The sequence below is a fragment of the Lissotriton helveticus genome, chromosome 7 (genome assembly GCF_964261635.1).
Source record: "Lissotriton helveticus chromosome 7, aLisHel1.1, whole genome shotgun sequence".
Taxonomy (NCBI): domain Eukaryota; kingdom Metazoa; phylum Chordata; class Amphibia; order Caudata; family Salamandridae; genus Lissotriton; species Lissotriton helveticus.
The window spans coordinates 1,603,971,979-1,603,984,823 of NC_136068.1; positions in this window are offsets into that span (position 1 = coordinate 1,603,971,979).

A 12,845-nucleotide genomic window follows, 5' to 3' on the forward strand; every position below is an offset into this window, starting at 1 on the left:
TTTGTAGAGAAATCATGAATAGAAGAAGGAGGAGCTGACATCGGCATCTGAGAAAGAGAGATTGGCATATGAATCTTGATTTTTTTTAATTAGAAGATTGTGTTTATTACGAAAAACTGCAGGGACTGCAAATATATATTGTAGTTCATGGAAAGTGAGGAATCTATCACCAGAGGATGTATGATGGTACGACGCGGGCTATTACCACGCGTACCGTTACAACGCGTGTTTTACAACGCAAGTCGTTACCACGACTTGCACTGTAGGGTGCGGACTTAGGAATAGTTTAATTTACTATTCCAACACCAGTCCCCGTGGATAGTAGGGAAGGTGTTGGAATAGTAAATTAACTATTCCTTGTCCTTGAGCTCCCTCCAGCGCAAGTCGTGGTTACGACTTGCGTTGTAAGAGACGCGTCGTAATGGTAGCGCGGGGTAACATCCGCGTCGTAAAGGATGTTCCCCATCACTAGACATTAAACGTTCCATTATATGTATGTTCTTGGTAAATATGTCTAACTGAGTAATTTATTATTTCACTTAATATTTGCATTTTACCATACAGAAGAAGACTTGAAAATATCTTATTTTGACAGTGAATGTTGTAAAAGGGTTCTTGCTAAAAATGCAGAATAATCATTAACAGGAGAGTAAAGAGAGAAAGGTTTCTAACTTCTGTCACGTATTTAGACAGTCTGGAGGTTTATCAGACAAGACTGGCTTAATTTGTTTAAGTTGAAATGTTGAATGGAAATTATGAAAATTCTGGAAGTTTACACCACCTTTTTGTTTCAATCGCTGTAGTTTGCCCTAAGAAATCTGAGCCCTTATGGTATTCCAAATTTGGTTAATTATGTTAGTTATGGCTTTTCAAAAAAATGATGGATGTTTTACAGGAAGCATTGACAAAAAAAAATAACAAGCGGTAGAAGTGTTATTTTAATGGTGTTAAGTCTACCCTATTGAGGCAGGATAAGAGGAGACCACTTATCTGTGAGGAAGCTAATTTTATATTTAATTTCCTGAAGATTAACATTAATAGTTTATTTCATGGAGTTTGAAATGAAAACACCTAAGCATTTTATTTTCATAGATTTCTAGCTGAATGCTATGCTTAAAACATATCTTTATAACAGCATTTGATAAGTAGCATTGCTTTGGACTTATCAATATTTAACCTGTAACCAGAAACTTGTGAATATGAATTTAATGCATCAAAAAGGCCAGGACAGATGTATTAGGGTTAGACATATGAAGCAAAATGTCATCAGCATAAGCAGTAAACTTGACTTTAACTTCTTTAAATCTGTATCCACTGAAATTAGTAGACGTGTGAATCTTCTCTAAAAATGGTTCCAAGGTTAAAATAAAGAGCAAAGGTGAAAGATGGCAACCTTGCCTGGTACCTCTTCTAAGAACAAAATATAAAGATTGTATGCCATTAACAAAGACAGATGTTTTAGGGGAACTATAAAATCTATTTATTATAGGAATTTAGGGCCAACACCATACCATTGCAAAGCTTAAAACATAAATTACCAGCTTACCGATCAAAAGGTTTTTTAGCATCTAGTGTGAGTGCAGCAGCTGGTTCCTAATTCACCATGAATTATATTTCAAAAAGTACTAGAATTATTAGTAATATATCTATTAGAAATAAAAACCAGATTGCTTGTGTTCCACCAATGAAAGAATACATCCTTTAATATGCATAGATAATATATTGGACTACATTTTATAATTGGTATTTATCAACTATAAAGGTCTATAGGTTTTGCAATCAGAAAAGTCTTTATGTGTTTTTGGTGCCAAACAAAATATGGCCTCTAGGACAAGACCTTGAGCATTACTTTGAGTAATAACAATCCCTGAGAGGTTAGAATGGACTCAACAGAAAACCATCAAGCCAAGGTGCTTTGTCTTTTGGGAGAATAGAAAAAGCATGTGCAATATAATCAATGACAGTATCTGCTTCCAATGAAGTTCCAATTGCTGTGTTTTTTTGGGTATAGTATAAAAATAATTGTCAATGATATTTTGTTGTAAACTGCAGAGTATAAGGATTTCGATAACACTCCACAAACAATTCAAGATATTCAAATCATTGTGAAGTTTATTATCCCAATATTCGTACGTGAGTGAAATTATATAGGTGGGTATGTGAGGACATCTTCCCACATAATGTCTCCTAGATAAAGATCTCAATTAGCTGACCATGAAAAGGCTAAAATTACTTGGTACCAGGTACTCCCACTGTTTGTGTCCTGTTGAGAAAACTCTTAGAAGAAGGGTCCCAGAGAGAATTAAGGCTCAGTGCACGCTAGATCCTCCACTGAGTCCTCACCTAGGCAGGAACTTGGGTTTTACCCTCTGGATAACTCTGCCAGAACTACCCAAGGACTTGCTTTCTGGATGCTCAGAGAAAAAACACCATAGACAGGCTCTTGGGAAAGGTGCAGAGAGGTCAGACCATCCCAAGTTAGTTGAGTGCGCTGTTGACAGAGGGTATGATCTTTCACTTGCAACAGAGCCAGGCACTTATTTGTTTGGATGTCCTTTATCCACAGACAAGAGACCCATCTTGGGAGAGACCTCTGTGAGGGATGAGGGGCGTGGATGATTAAAGAACAGGAGCCTTTGAATTAGGGCCTTATTACGACTTTGACAGTCCTAAAGCGGACAGTGCATTGCACCGTCTATTCTAGGACTGCCAAAACAGTGGTGCAGCTGCCCGCCAGATTAGGACTTCAATCTGGTCTGGTGGGCTGTCCTTTGGTGGTCTGACAGGAGTGCTCATAGAGGAGCCTAACATGCTGCCTGCTGCTGCTAGCTAGAATGCTGACTGCACCTTCCTGCACGGTATGACATACATGCAAACCATGCAGGAACTGGGGGTCCAAATTCAGGGGGCACTTTAAGTTGTTCCCCCGTATTCACCCCAGGCCTAGAGGTGGGAAGAGGCCCCCTTGTTTTACCTCTCCACCACCCTTTCACCATGGCAGTGGAGATGCAACTAGAAATCTGCTCGGCGGTGTCCCTACAGCAGCGCCTCCATATTTCAGCTTCTGACCGCTGCACAACTGCTGCGGGATCCTGGATCCCCGGCGCTTGCAACGAACCTGTGGCGGTCCAGCAGCCACACCAGGCTGGTCCGCAGTTTGGCAATGGTTGGACCACCACCACGGGTCCCTAAGAAGGCCCTTAGTACCATCCTTCAGAGACCACCAGGAGGACCTCTCAAGTGTGCACAAGGTGCCAACCTCAAAAAACAGGATTTCCATTGCTGAGACTCGTGTTAAATGTTACTTGATATTTACTTGCTGGTACTTTCATACCACCACTTTGAAGAAGTTCATACAGACCTTGAGCTGTCCGGGAGATACAAGCACTCTGTTTCCCAAATAGCCAGGACCAGAGATATTTTCCTTGCAATAGGGTCAAAGATCCGCTGGGGACATTCCACTCCAGGGCTGCAAGTGAGCTAAGCCTGGATAACTCTGATTGACCAGTACCAGGTTTTGGGTGAAATGAGAGTGAATCATCAAAACTAGACTTCTTAGTGCTTTTTCTGGCATATTAGCATGCACGTCATGTTGTACATTTGCAGAAACCCCTATAGATTTAGGTGATAATTCAAATATATTACCGTTTTTTGTATATTTCTAAAGTTGTGAAAAATTCCCAACTTCTGACTGTAATCAGTGTCAAACTGAAGGAAGTGTCAGTGTTTCAAAACCACGATTTTAATTGTATATATTATGTCACTTATTTTGTGTACCTACCTTAAACCTACCCCACAACGAGAATATTCGCTTCCAGCTCTTGCTGAAAGAGTGCAGGTTGAAGTTCTTCCTTCTACTGTTCAGCGACTGATTAATCACACCCTTGCTTGGTTCCAGTCAATCTTAAAAAGCCCATATACTACCTCTCTTACAAAAGCAGATCTTGAGCCAAATGTCAGTCCGGCTCCTTGTTTATAAATGCAATAAACTACATTGGTGGGACTTCATAGTGAGTGCGCCTGCACTGCATTAATGACTTAGACTGTGCTGCAGTAATAAAATAGACTACATTAATTAACCAGTTTCCAAAATGTTTTTTTTTAAATATCAGACACTCTTTGACCACAGATGACAATACAATGTTGACCTCTCATTCCACTCTTGATCCTCTTAACAGTTTCCTATTTGCTGCTGATATTCTTGGTGAAAGGAAGGACATGGAGTGGAAACACAGCTCTTAAAGCCATTCTTCCTTTATGTTCCAGCCTCTGCCTTTATAAACCCTGAAACCAGGTCTTGTGGAAACTCGCACTCTGATTAGGTGGCCGCCATATGAAGAAAAATGTTGCATCTGTCATTTCAGGACACAAGGAACTGGTCCCCATGTCCCGAAAATTAAAAACAATAAGGTATAAAATGGCAGTGAAGGGGTATCCGAGCCCCTGGGCCTTGTGGGATGGTCCCAAAGAACCTTACCCCACCCAGGCCAAATTAAAAAATAAACATTTCTTTTGGTTTTTCTACAACCCCAAGTCCCATGGGAGTGCAAAGGCTACACTCTGGACATTCCATCACCGGAGCGCGCTGCAGGGCGAGCTCTTCACGAACGCAGTAGCGTTTTTTAAAATATCCCTGTTCTCTATTTGTTTTTATTTTATTTGCATTTACCTTGTTCTTACTTAGGATCGCGCTTCCTTACCTGCACTATAATAGTATTTTCACCGCGCTTTGCGGGTCCCGGTCCACACCAGCTTTGGCCGCCATCTTGGGTGAGTCTTCCTCCACGCTCGGTCATTCGGGGGTAGCAGACCAGCTGTCACAAGGACACGCTGGCCTGCATATAAGGGGGCATTCTAGGCGGGCCACTCTGTTTATATCTACCTCGGAAGCCTGACCCAGACATTCCATCACGGGAGCGCGCTGCAGGGCGAGCTCTTCACGAACGCAGTGGCGTTTTTTAAAATATCCCTGTTCTATATTTGTTTTTATTTTATTTGCATTTACCTTGTTCTTACTTAGGATCGCGCTCCCTTACCTGCACTATAATAGTATTTTCACCACGCTTTGCGGGTCCCGGTCCACACCAGCTTTGGCCGCCATCTTGGGTGAGTCTTCCTCCACGCTCGGTCATTCGGGGGTAGCAGACCAGCTGTCACAAGGACACGCTGGCCTGCATATAAAGCAGCCATTCCACGCGCAGCGCTCTCGCGCAGCGTTCCGCCGCAGTCACGCCAGAGTCCAGCCCGTCTGCGCCCGTCAGCGTCCCGGAGGCGAGCGGAGCGGCGGGCGGGCTCATTGTGACTAAATCCATCTAGGGTCATTATGGTTTGTTATACATCTGTGGAATTGCGGTCCTTTCAAAAGGCCTCTTGTGCGTGCTTTAAAGTGTTTCCTAGTCGGTACAGGGGTAAGAGGAGATGTCCGGGTTGCGGCTGGTCTCCTGTCAACAGCCCGTCTTCGCTTATTATTCAGGAGACGGGCAGTGTGAAGCATCTTTGCCTGTTGTTAAACACCAGATCAGTGCAAAGCCATGCTCAGGAGCTCTTTGATCTCCTGTCCACTGAAAAGCCGCTGTGCCTGATGCTGACAGAGACCTGGTTAGGAGTCTCATCTAATCCCGATATCGCCATAGCGATTCCCCCAGATTATAATTTTTATAGGCAAGACAGATTGGAAGGGAGGGGTGGAGGTGTGGCACTCGTAGTGAGTAAATCTGTTGTCTGCTCGATTATCCCGACGGAGGCTATTACAGGGTCTGAATCCCTTGCTTTTTCCTTGTCATTGGCGCCGCATCAATCGGTTAAAGGGCTGTTAGTTTATAGGCCCCCGGGCCCGGCTGGCTCTTTTTTTGAAGAGCTTCAGTCCGTTATGTCAGCTTTGGTCCTGAGAACCGATCATTGTATGTTGGCTGGGGATTTTAACGTCCACATGGATGTTGGTTCGGACCCAGATGCGATCAAATTGACCGACGTCACGGCCTCTCTGGGCCTAGTCCCCTATCTCTGTGAACCAACGCATGATAAAGGCCATACTTTGGATCAGGTCTTTTCGACCTCTCCTATAGAGGTGGCGGCACTTCTACCGGTCCTCTGGACAGACCATCGGCTGATCAGTTTTCATGTGTTGGGTACTAAGAAGCCTTCGAGCATGGCCTTCAGACAACAGGGATTAGCGTCAAGAGCGTACCATCGGGTGACCCCAGATATGCTGGTTCAGGCATCCCATGATCATCCTTGTCCCCTTACTGGGGATTTGGATAAGGATCTGGAGTCTCTGCAGTCGTGGCTTTTGGACAGGCTGAATGATCTAGCCCCTATATTGGCCCCCCGTTCGGGATCTAAACGGGTCTCTGCCCCGTGGTTTACTGGAGCGCTGGTGGCCTCTCGGAGGCAGTGTAAGGTGGCCGAAAGGGCTTGGCGTGCTCAGTACGACTCTGCCGCCAGGCTCGCGTATAAAACCATGGTCAAGGCCTATCATCGGGATATTCTCCTAGAGAAGAAAGGCTATTTTGCCAGGAGGATTGAGGCTGCGGCTAATTCCTGCAAGGAGATCTTCACGATTGTCAGGGAATTTACGGCTCCGCGGTCGAATTCGATCCAGACCGCCCCTTCTGAGCTGTGGGTTTCTGATCTCGCCAACTTTTTCACCACGAAGATAAAGCTGATTCAGGACTCTTTTCCACCAGGGCAGGTTTTAATTTCCCCCTGCTCTGATGTTGAGCCAGCTCCAGCGGTTCCTTTAGGACCAGTCCTGTCAGACTTTCCGCCTATTTCAGCTTCTTCGTCATTGACACTCATGGCCAATCTTAAATCGGGTTCGCCACTAGACCCGTGTCCGGCCAAATTTCTGGCGAAGATGGCGGCAGTGGTTAACCCGTTGGCGAATCCCCTCCTGAATCTCTCCCTGAGCCGGGGGGTGGTCCCTTCGGCTTGGAAGCAGGCAATGGTCATCCCCCTCATTAAGAAGCCTGGTCTCGACCCCGAGGTGTTGGCCAATTATAGGCCCATTTCTCTCCTCCCTGCGTTGGCCAAAATCTTGGAGAAGCATCTGCACAGTGTGCTCTCGAATTTTTTGGAATCGTATGATCTGCTTCACTCCACGCAATCCGGGTTTCGCCCTAATCTTAGTACTGAGACGGCATTGCTGGAGGTCTCTGAAGCCATCAAGGAGACACTGGATTCGGGCGGCAAAGCCATGCTGGTAATGCTTGACCTGTCGGCGGCCTTTGACACCGTCCCCCACAAGGGTCTGCTCATCAGACTCCATGAGATCGGTCTGAGGGGGACGGTGCTTAGCTGGTTTAGATCGTTTCTAGCGGGCCGTCGGCAAATGGTCTGGGCCTCATCCTGCTGGGCTGAGATGCCGCCTTTGGGAGTCGGAGTCCCGCAGGCCTCGGTGCTGAGCCCGACTCTATTTAACATCTTTATGACCCATTTGGCGGCATTGGCTGAATCTTTTGGGGCCCAGATCGTATCCTATGCCGACGATACCCAGCTCCTCTTTACCTGCAGGAAAGGAGAGGATTTTGATGGAGAGAGTATCCGTGAGTGCCTTGGGGCTGTTTTTGAATGGTTCCTCATGTGCAACTCAGATAAATCGGAGGTACTCTTCTTCGGAGGTCAATCGGATCCAGACTGGCAGGAATGGTGGTCCGCTGATATGTCTCCTCCAGCTTGCTCGTCTCAGTCGGCTAAGAACCTGGGAATCAGGATAGACAATGGTCTGACTTTAAGATCCCAGATCCTTGCCCTCACTGGCACCTGTTTTGCCCTCCTCAGGACGCTTCGGATGTTTCTTCCTCTGCTCTCTGAGGAACACAGGAGGACGACGGTACAGGCCTTAATTGGTTCTAGATTGGACTATGCCAACGTCCTCTACCTTGGCCTGCCAGAGTACCTCTTGCAATGGCTACAGGTGGTCCAGAATACGGCTGCGCGAGCCATATTTGGCCTTCACAGGCGAGCCAGAGCCTCCGGCCTTTTGCAGTCTCTTCATTGGCTGCCTATCCGGAAGCGGATAGTTTTTAAGGCTTTGACCCTGGCCCATAAGGCTCTCCACGCGTCTGGGGCTAAATATTTGCAAAGGAGGCTCGCCTTTTACCATCCGGCACGATCTCTGAGATCAGAATTGATGTTCCTTGCTCTGGTTCCTCGTGTGAAGAAGGCCCGTATTGGAGGGCGCTCCTTTAGGCTGCGGGCCCCACAGCTCTGGAACACTCTGCCTCTCGCATTACGTAGCACCTCGAACCTGTTGGCTTTTAGGAAGGGCCTGAAAACTTGGCTCTTTGCCCTTTAGACTCCCTTTTTTCTTTTAACAGCTCCCACCGTGTTTCTGTGTTGTGTTTGTCTTTCACAGGTTGTCAATAAAGCGCCGGGACGCTCTTCTTGAGTATCCGTGCGCTATAAAAGACAAAATTAACATAACATAACATAACACTGACTCCTGCAAGTGTCTTGCCTGCCTGGCTGCAGGTGTATGTAGCACAAAAAAAAAACCTATAAAGTGATGTTATACTTAGGTATGGTAATAATATCTTACTTTGCATAAAAAAAACTTTGAAATTCACTGATAAAATTAAAAATAGGGTGATGCTATAGTAATGTGAACATGCCAATTTCAACGTAGTGTTTTAAACTGAAAAACATACTGAATTTCACAGTTATCGTTATTTCAAGTAACCATAACTCGCACCATGCACTGCTTATGACCTCACATATTTCTTAACAATCATGACATACTCTGTAACATCATTGATAACATTACTAATGACAACTAAACTGTCATCGTTGACAACAGCATTGCACATGGCGGGGGTGCGAGTTATATGTACTTGAAATAACTATTAACTTTTAAATTTCTGTCTTTTTAGTTCAAAACATTAAATTTAAACTGACATTTTCAATTAACTATAACATAACTTTATTAATTGTTTTTTTCAGTGGAAAAAAAATATATATGTGTGTGTGGGTGAATATATATATATATTTTTTTAATGGCAAAAACCGCGGAGGATCCACGGATCGTTACTATTTTTCCCCTGGGGGCCAAGTCCCGGGGGCAATATTTTTAATGTAATAGCGGCCCAGAGGGGCCCCCAGCCCCAGGGGGCCGCCACCCCGGGGCTTTCCTAAAATATGTGTGGGGGGCTCACAGCTCCCCCCAACCCCAGGGAACGCCACCCCCCGGGGCTTCAAAAATAAATGGGTGGGGGGCTCAAAGGCACCCCCAAGCCCTGGGGACCGCCACCCCCTGGGGCTTTATGATAATATTTGCAGGGGCTCACAGCCCCCCCAGCCCCGGGGACCGCCACCCCTGGGGCTTAGAAAAGACATGGGTGCAGCCGCGGGCCGTGGAGGGAGTTACGGTGGGGCAGGGAGGCGGGGAGGGGGAGGGGCGGGGTGGAGGGTGCGAAAAACAGGCATATGGATCATTGCAGGTAAGTACCCAATTTAATTAATAAAACGAAATTCGTAGCGAGCACAGCATTGCTTTTTGCCATGCAGTGCGCTCTACGAATTTCGTTTTATTAATTAAATTGTGTACTTACCTGCAATGATCCATATGCCTGTTTTTCGCACCCTCCACCCCGCCCCTCCCCCTCCCCGCCTCCCTGCCCCACCGTAACTCCCTCCACGGCCCGCGGCTGCATGGGTGGGGGGCTCAAAGGCCCCCCAAGCCCCGGGGACCGCCACCCCCGGCGCTTTAAGAAAATATTGGCAGGGGCTCACAGCACCCTCGCAACCCCAGGGACCACCACACCCCCTTAGCTCCTATTATCAAAGGAAACATCTATGTACAGAATGTTAGACACCTGTCAGGCACTGCAAGGCCACCTACGGATGTACATTCTGAACACTGCACAGGCATGTACCTTTAGAAGGATAGAAACACCTATACTGGAAGAACGAAAACACAAAATTAAACAACGGGATCCCATTCACTCAAAAGAGGTCCTCAAATCAGACATCGCACCAGCATGGAATTATTCATCTTATAAAGTTAAGGAAAAGTTAGGAAAAAATATTTTGGGAATAATAAGAAAAAGTGAACAGCAACCATGTACAACAGTTAATGAATGACTTTCTACACATATATAAATATATATGAAAGAAGTAAATATATACTGGTATAGGTAGCATTAGAGTAACTCAAAACTAACTACTCCTTCCTTCAGCAAGTACCCTCACCTTTGTCACTAGCTCAAACTACAGATATCATAGCTGTTTAAATCAGTGCCCATATCTCATCTCTATCATTCAAGCCTTCAGTTGTAGTATGGTATTTTTCTATAAGGGGGGCTTCTGTGCGATTCAATTTGGCTTCTAGTTCTTTCTTATTGTTGGCTTTGATCACTGCTAACACTGACCAAACTAACTCTTCTTCACTATGTCCACATTCACTATAGTGTAGTACCAGTGTTGCACCAGCCGTCCGACATCTAATGCGTGACTTATGTTGCCCATTGCGCATTTTAACAGCTTGTGTAGTCTGGCCAATGTAGGCCAGCCCACATGGGCACATCACCGCATACACCACATTCTTGGTGTTACAGTTTGAAAACGACCACATCATATGTGTCTTATTATTGATCATGATGGTTTTTGAATCTGTTGTGTTGTCACACACGGTACAATTGGTACATCTAAAATGTCCCACTACAGCCGGCAGACCCAGCAAACTCCTAGTGTACTTTTTCACAACAGCAGAGTCCCTACTGGCTCGCACAAGATGTTGTCTGGGATTCCTCACTTTTCTGAAGGCAGACAAAGGTTTGGGAATTTTTAAATGTTCAATCAACCTCCAGTTTTTAGTAATGATCTGCCTGACTTTATTTGATTTCGGATTAAAGGTCAGGACACATGTCATTTGCACATTCTCTTTTTTAGCCTTAGGTATCAACAAGATTTCGCGTGGGGTGTACCACGCCCTTTTGAGTGCAGCCCTTACCAATTTTCTAGGGTAACCTATCATACACAGTTTATTAAGCAATATTTCCGCATTGTCAAAATAATCACATTTGTTTGAACAATTGCGGCGAATACATAAAAATTGCCCATAGGGCAAATTTTCTTTAAGGCTCCTGGGATGCCTACTTGAGAACTCCTGGAGCGTATTCCTATCAGTAGGTTTTGTTAGAGGCTGACCTCTAAATGTCCATTGTTATTAAAAATCCATAAATCCCAAAAATTAATCCTGTTCTTACTGAAAGTCTTCGTAAATCTCAAATCGGGAGTACACGCATTCAGCCAAACATGGTATGGCTTTAGCTCAACTTCATCACCATTCCATATTAAAAATATGTCGTCAATGAAGCGCACCCACCTCGACACCTGGTGTCGAAATGGGGTCGCCTCATCGAAGACATATCTCTTCTCAAATTGGTCCATAACCAGGTTGGCGATTTCTGGGGCAAACACCCCATCGCCTCCCCTTTTACTTGCAGGAACAGCTCGCCTTTGAATGTAAAAAAGTTATTCTTCAAACATATTCTTGCTAGATCCAAAAGGAACCCAGTAGGAACCTGATGTGGTCTTGCCCTTTGTTCGAGGACCAATTCCATCACGATCAAAGCCTCATCTTGAGGAATATTCGTATACACACTCTCGATGTCGAGGGAGACCAACAACTGGTGGTCTCCCTCAAACATCGAGTGTTCAATCTTATGGATGAAATCCATACTGTCTCTCACATACGCTTGTGTAGAACTTACAAACGGTTTAAGAAAAGTATCAATATATTTGGCCAACGGTTCAAGTAAAGCACCACATGCTGCGATAATAGGGCGCCCTGGTGGTTTCTCGGCGTCCTTATGCACCTTTGGTAATACGTATAAGGAGGGTACCTTTTGCATGGTAAAATTAAGGTAATCATACTCTTTTTTACTTAAATATCCACCATCCAGAGCCTGTGTCGTTAAATACAGGATTTTTGCTTTAAGCATAGATGCAGGGCTATCTAAAATTTTACGGTAATGCATATGATTACCCAGTTGCCTCAGCACTTCATTATCATACTCATTACTGTCCCATAGGACAATTCCCCCGCCCTTCGGCCGGTTTTATCACCGTCAAGGGATTGTTAGCTAGATTTTTTAAGGCTATATGTTCCTGTTTTGTGAAATTAGATTTATAAGAAATAGTTTTCTTATTCAACAAATCAATTTCCTTCTGGATTTGGTTTTCAAATAATATAATTTCATCAGGCATGCTTGCACTCTCAGGACAACGGCGGCGAGTAAAGTAAAGGGCATTGGAGCCTCTGCGCCAGATCGCGCCAGGCACTGGTAGTGCATTGTACAGTCGTGGAGGCTAGGTGTCTAGGAACTGTGGGGGTACTCAAATAAGCTGTGCAAGGTGTGGGAGCCATGTATCCATCCGCTACCGCCAAATGAGGCATGTAAGGGGGGGTGCATCCAGTAGGCCGCAAAGTGAGCCTGAGCACAGATGAAGTAGAGTTCCAAATCAGGGACCTCGAGTCCTGCGGCATCAAAGGGACAGGTGAGGACCTCCCATGTCAGTCTGGGCTGCTTTCCGCCCCACACCAGCCGGATCATCTGGGTTTTAATACTTTTAAAAAAGGACGGCTTGGAGTGTGAGGTATATTGGTCAACAGATAGAACGATTGGGGCAGAATAACCATTTTGATCAGAGATACTCTAGCAGCCATGGATAGGGGCAGCGCAATCCATCTGGTTATTTTATCTGTCAGTTGGTCAAGTGTGCGGCCATAATTGGCCCGCATCAGCTCCTCTCGGCATTGGGAGACAATAATGCCCAGGTATGTGATCATGTCTGCACACCATGCAAGCGGGTAGTCAGGCTCGAACCGAGGGGTGAAGTCTGTC